Here is a 6168-nt window from a genome sequence, read left to right on the forward strand (position 1 = left end):
AATGGAGTTTGTAAATAGGATCACAAGTCCGCATCTTGTACAGCAATTAACCACTAAGAAGAATATATGCAGTGTATTATTTGTTGAAAAATAAAAAAAAATAAAAAAAATAAACTGTGTTTAGTTCTAGCACTTTTTGTAGATGTCTTCCTTTCTTTTTACTATACAGTACCATATATCTGTGAGGAAGATAGTTTCAATTTTTCATCACTTAAAGTGGTACAAATAATTGCTCATGAAATGTTTGCCTACCCCTGCATCTTTAAGATTTCCACTTCTACTTTCTCTTCAAGTAGATTTAGTTTTCTGTTTTAATGTTTAGATCTATAATCCATTTTGACTTTAGTGCATGGTGATATACCCAAGTCTAGTTTTAGTTTTGGCATCAAATTACATGGGAAATACTTGAAAAAGTTAACAACTGGGACCTCGTCTTATTGAGAAGTTTATGCACATCAAAAGACATTACCAACAGAGTGAAAAGACAACCCACAAATTTGAAAAAATCTTAACCAATAATCACACAGTGTTCTATGGAGAACATATAAAGAAGTAAAATAATTAGGGCTTCAAAATTTAAAGATCCAATCCAAAAATGGGCATCTGAAATGAATACACACTTTTCAGAGGAAGAAATGCAAGAGGCAAATGAATACATGAAAAAATGCTCCACATCACTGATTTTGAGAAATGCAAATTAAAACAACATTGATACACAACCTCATGCCAGAAAGAATGGCTATCATAAAGAAATCACCCAACAACAAATATTGGAGAGGCTGTGGAGAAAAAGCAATACTTCTCCACTGCTTGTAGGAATGTAGACTGGTACAACCTTCATAGAAATTGGTATGGAGACTCCTCAAAAAACTAGGACTTGAAATCCTACTCAATCCAAGTAGTCCCCTTCTGGAAATTTTCCCAAAAATCTTAAAACTCGTATCATAGTGATATATGTGCCCCTATGTTTATAGCACCACTATTTGTCTTAGCCAAATTTTGGAAGCAATTAAAATGCCCATCACCTGAGGAATGAATGAAAAAGGTATTTTTATACAATGGAGTATTACTCAGCTGTAAAGAAAGATAAACTAGTAAGTGGATGCAACTTGAGGGAAATAAACCAGATCCACATGTGTAAATATCATATTGTTTCCCTAGTGTAAGTACCCAAAAGAAGAAATTAAACCTGAAAAGTGTAACAGACAGTTCAGTGGAAAGAAATGGAAACTTTTTAAGGATAAAACTAAGGATTAAACTATGTAGAGGAGAGAAAGGAGAAAACTTAGGAAAAATGGTAGGGGCAAAAGCATGCAAGCATATATACAAGATGAATGAGGTGATTGTAGTAAAAATTTCTATCAGATTTATGAAAATAACAATGTATAGAATTCTCACCTTGACTATCTGTGTATGCAGATAACTGAAACCTAAGAAACTACATTGAGGACAGCAAAGTGTAATACAAAAGCTATGCTTGAAATACCTGTCATCTTCGTCTTCTAAATGTGTACTATTTCTAATGCCATATCAATTATTACTATAGTCTCTTTAAAGTAAATTTTTCAGAAAAAGGTAATAAAAGAAAAAGAGAAACAAGAACGAAATTTAAGATTTCTTGAAAGCATGTGGCAATATTCAATTATATGTTCCATCTTGCATAACTATATCTGATAATCTGAGCAATAGATTTGATGATAAAATTAGATAATATATCATTCATTGTCATTCACCTATTCTTGTTTTGAAAAGCTGTAACATATGTATTGTATATTACCCTGATTCTGTGTTTTGTTTTTCTTTTATTGTTACTCTTCAAACTAAAAGAAAATTATAATGAAAAATAAATAAAGTTGGACAAATTATCAACAGATACATAAAAATACATAGTATTAGTAGGGTACTCTATCTATCTATCATCTATCTATCTATCTATCTATCTATCTATCTATCTATCATCTATTACCTAGCTTTTTAAATACTAGTCATTCATTACTCGTAGAAACTTTTTTTTTTTTTTTTTGTATTTTAGTACAGGGTCTACAAGGTCTCACTATGCAGACTGCACTCATAGTGATCCTCCTGTTTTCAGCCTCCCAAGTGCTGGGTTTAAAGGCATGCACCACCATGCCCAGTCTCAATCACCAGCTCAGTGTGCTCCGGGGGCAGGGCCGGCATGGCAGGCCAGGAGCAAACCCCAGTCCCCACATCTGCCTAAGCAGGTGCTTTGGTCTGCTGAGCTATCTGGCCAGCCCAACGTAGAAACTTTAAAGCCCATTGTTCTTTTTGGAATGCATAGTATGTGATCTCTAGTTACTCCACTGTGTGGTACCACATCATAATTCAGTGTCCTTTCCAATTGTAACTTGCTACCCATTGATTAATACTTTCTCTTGCTCAGTCTTGCTCTTCTCAGGTTCTGGAAGCCATCCTTTCCTCAGTTCTTCATGTGACCAACCACTTTAGATTCCACATATGACTCAAAACATATCCTGGCTTATTGCACCTACTCTGTAATGAACTCTGGTACCACCCATGTTACCACAAATGGCAGAACTGTACTCTTTATGGCTGAACAATGTTCCATTGTGGACATATATATTTTCTTTGTTTATTCATCAGTTAATAGACACTCTGGTGGTTTCCATTTTTTGCCAATGTGGATACTACTGTCACGAACATGGGAAGTAAAGATGTCTCTTTGACACATTGCTTTCATTTCCTTTGGATCCGTATCAGGAGTGAGACTGTAGGATCAAGTAGCACTTCCATTTTTAGTTTTCTATAATAAGCCTTCATACTGATTTCCATAATGACAGAACTCATTTAGATTCCTACCAACAATGTGCAGAGATTATGCTTTCTCCACATCCTCACCAGCCCTTGCCCTCCATTTCTTTCTTTCTTTTTTTTTTTAAAGACAAATCCATTTCATATATTTTACTATTGGGGTTAAGCCATACCTCATTTTAACTTTGATTAGCATTTTGGTGAAACTGTGTATGTCATTTACCTGCTGACCATTTGCATATTTTCTTTTGGGAACTGTGTCTTTGGATGTATTGTTGGTCTTTTAATTGCATTATTTGTTTTCCTACTGTTGTGGCTTGCAGTTCCTTGTATATTCTGGCTATCAATGCTTTGTCAGAGGTATAGCTTGAAAATCTTATTTTCTCATTTTATACATTTGATTTCATTGTTTCTTTTGCTGTGAAGAGACTTTTCAAATTGATATAATCCTAGTTTTAAACATTTGCCTTTTTTCATGTGTCTTTAAAATTTTTTTTTCAGAGTAATCTTTGCCCATTGAAATTTCCTGAAACTGCTATGAAACTGTAAATAATCCAATGAGCAAGTTAGTCTTGCACAATCAGAACAAAGCAGGAGTCACTGAACTACCTGACCTCAAAAGTTATTGTAAAGCCAGATCAACTGCTAGGAACATACATTGGAGAAAAGGCAATCATTTCAATATATGGTTCTGAAAATTAGGTACTCACATGTAGAAAAGTGACACTAACTTTTTTCTCTCCCACGTATTATGATCAATTCAAAATAAGTTAGAAACATAAATGTAAGAAAGTATGAAGAACCCATTGCTAAAAAAATAGATGAAGCGAATAACTTGATTTTATCATTATGCACAGTATATATGTATTAAATTATAACATGATATCCCTGTGGCATACACAATTTTTGTTTTATGTACCTTTTAAAAATAAATTAAAAGAAACCCAAAATAGTAAAAAGTAAGTTATGATTTCTGGGTGACAAACAAAGAAGTAATAAATACATCACTTTGAGAAGAAAAGAATTTCCCAGGGTCTAACTGCACAGAAATAAAGACCTATACATGTATTGGAAAAACTTGAAGTAATTTTAAAAGAAAGTTTAGTGCATGGCAAGGAAATCCAGAGGGACTGTGTGGGAGGGTCGGATAATTAAAGTAAGAAAGGACAGACACTCCACCAAGGAAAAAATCTTCACCCACAAAGGCTGTTGTTCTTCAGTAATAGAGAGATGTCTTAGACTCACGTTCAGAGCTCAACCCCTCAAGACCTAGCTGAAGAGAAATACTAAAGCTGCTACTCCATGATTAAAATGGGACTATATCAAGCTAAAATACTTCTGCACACCCCAAGATATCAGCAGCAGGATAGAGATAAAATCTATAGACTGAGAAAGAATATTTATATCCCATTCATCTGACACGGGATTGATATCTAGAATATAAATGACACTAAAAAGTCATAGTATAAAAATGAAAGTTCAACTTAAAAATGGCCTAAGGAAATGGACATCTTTTTTTAAAAGAATACATACAAATGGTCAACATGTATATGAAAAGATGACTTTCATTAATCACCAAGGAAATGCAAATCGAGCTAGAATGAGATTTCAAATCCATTTAGAAAAGCCATTATTAAAAAGAAAAACAAAGAATAAAATCTAGCAAGGACATGGAGAAAAGGAAACTTTTATACACTGTTGACAGAAATGGCCATTAATACAGCAATTATAGAAAGTGGCTTAGAGATTCTTCATGAAAGTAAACTTAAAGTTCAATATATCAATACTTGATGAAAAATACCTGTTCCATATTATGCCTAAGATGTTCGATATGCAGACAGATAGTGAGGTTAAGCTTAACAGCCCAAGTTGTATGGTAATAACAATAAGCTTGTCTTCTGGATGGTTAACAACCTAAGTTTGCAGACCAAAATTAGAGAAAAAGGAGGGCTGCAAGGAAAGCCAACATTTTGGCCCTAGCCTTCCAAGGTCAATTAAGACTCAGGACATATGAGAACTTGTACTGTAACGTCATGTAACGTGGTAGTGTCCCAAATTTTCTGATCAAGGAGATTATGGGGCCAAAGAGGAAAGTGATCGATGATGTAGAGTGTGCCTAAGGAGAGTCACATGGAGAGAAAACATTCTCTCAGGCTTTAACAGAAAGCACATTGGCCAAGCAATGGCCATGACTCATCTACATGGCTGACACTGACAAACAATCTGAGGTACAGGATCTCAAGATAAATCCTGAGGGGATTTCACTGACCTTATCATACCCAAAAGCTACAACTCTTGTTGCATAGGTCCTGCTTTACTTTGGTCTTAATCACCGAGCAGAAAAGTATAAAAACGAAGTACAAGAAGTAAAGACATGCTGTTATGTTGAGCTATAGGGAACTCAGGTCAACAATTTCTGACATTGCCAGTCAAGTGGAAAACCCAATACTATTAGGGACTAATGAACTCTTTTGGATTATTTTGTTGAGTTAACACACCTATAATATTCAAATAACGGAACTTAACAAAAAAAGGGTATACAGATGAATGTCCATTTTGTATCTGTGTATTCAAGGTGGTTGGGATAGATATATAGTTATATTCTCTTAATGAATAGAGTGATTTGTTCTAATGGTGTTTGTAGGTAGGATATCATGTCTGCATCTTGTACAGCAATTAACCACTAGGAAGAATGTATGCAATGTGTTAATTATTGAAACTGTCCTACCAATTTGGTTTGAAACTGTCTCATTGCTATTTGTTTATCAATAAAATTATGGAAAAAAATAAAAAAATAAAAATAAAAATTTTAATTTCCTCAAAAACCAAAAAGGAAACTACCATATGGTCCAGAAATTTGCTACTGTCTCAGTTACTCTTCCTCTCATTGCTGGGACAAATACCTGACACCCAGAATGAAGGAAGGAAAGGTTTATTTAGCTCACAGTCACTGGAGGTTACAGTCCATCCTCAGCAGGCTCCAAGGCAGCCTGGCACATGGCAGAGGGCAGATGTTCATGGTGGCTACAAAGAGCACAGAGTAAAATGGAGGGGTAGCAGCAACAATGACAACAGAGAGGACATCTGTCTCTCTTTTATTACATTTAGGCTATTTGCCCCAGGCTGGGTATAGCACTCACACCCATAATCCCAGTAGTACTAAGACCCATAATCCCAGTGGATCATGAGTCAATCTCGAACTCTAGAAGTCCCCACCCCATGACTTCATGAGGCTTTGGGGGGACAACTAGACATAAACCATAACACTACTGTTTTACCAAAAAGGTATTTGTGCTCTTATGTTTTTTGCAGACCTACTCCCAATAGCTAAAATAAAACCTCAGTCTAGGTGTCCATTAATAGGTTAATAGATAAAGA

The sequence above is a fragment of the Octodon degus genome, unplaced genomic scaffold, assembly GCF_000260255.1.
Source record: "Octodon degus isolate 3935 unplaced genomic scaffold, OctDeg1.0 scaffold00029, whole genome shotgun sequence".
In the NCBI taxonomy this organism is placed as follows: Eukaryota; Metazoa; Chordata; class Mammalia; order Rodentia; family Octodontidae; genus Octodon; species Octodon degus.